We start from the raw sequence: 431 nt of genomic DNA, 5'->3' as shown, positions 1-431 counted from the left end.
AAAATAAAATAAAATAAATAAAGCCTTCATATTGTATCCAAGGGTGTTTCTGCCAGAGGCAAGGCACCACACTGTTTGGGAAGCAGTAGGACGTCCTTTTGACACAGTCCTCCCTACTTTTGTTATTAGGTCCAGTTACAGACCCTGAGTAGAGCGAGGTTCTCGTCAACCAGGAGCTCAGTTACCCCTGAAAATCTCTTAAAAGGCCCATAGAGTACACACCCCCCGGGTTTGGGCTATACAGAATATATGCATAAAATGTGGACAATCTCCAGTGTAGGAAAGGACATACACAAAATACTTTTGGATCGTTTTTTAATTACATGAATTAATTTTTGTCACATTCTTTTTTTTCGTTTGTTTTTTGGCTGAGCCTGCAAGGTGGAAGTTGCATGAGTTAACTACAAATATATTGTGCCTCTGCTGTGGCC

The sequence above is a fragment of the Colobus angolensis genome, unplaced genomic scaffold (genome assembly GCF_000951035.1).
Source record: "Colobus angolensis palliatus isolate OR3802 unplaced genomic scaffold, Cang.pa_1.0 Scaffold350, whole genome shotgun sequence".
NCBI classification, from domain to species: Eukaryota; Metazoa; Chordata; class Mammalia; order Primates; family Cercopithecidae; genus Colobus; species Colobus angolensis.
This window is presented reverse-complemented; position numbering follows the sequence as displayed.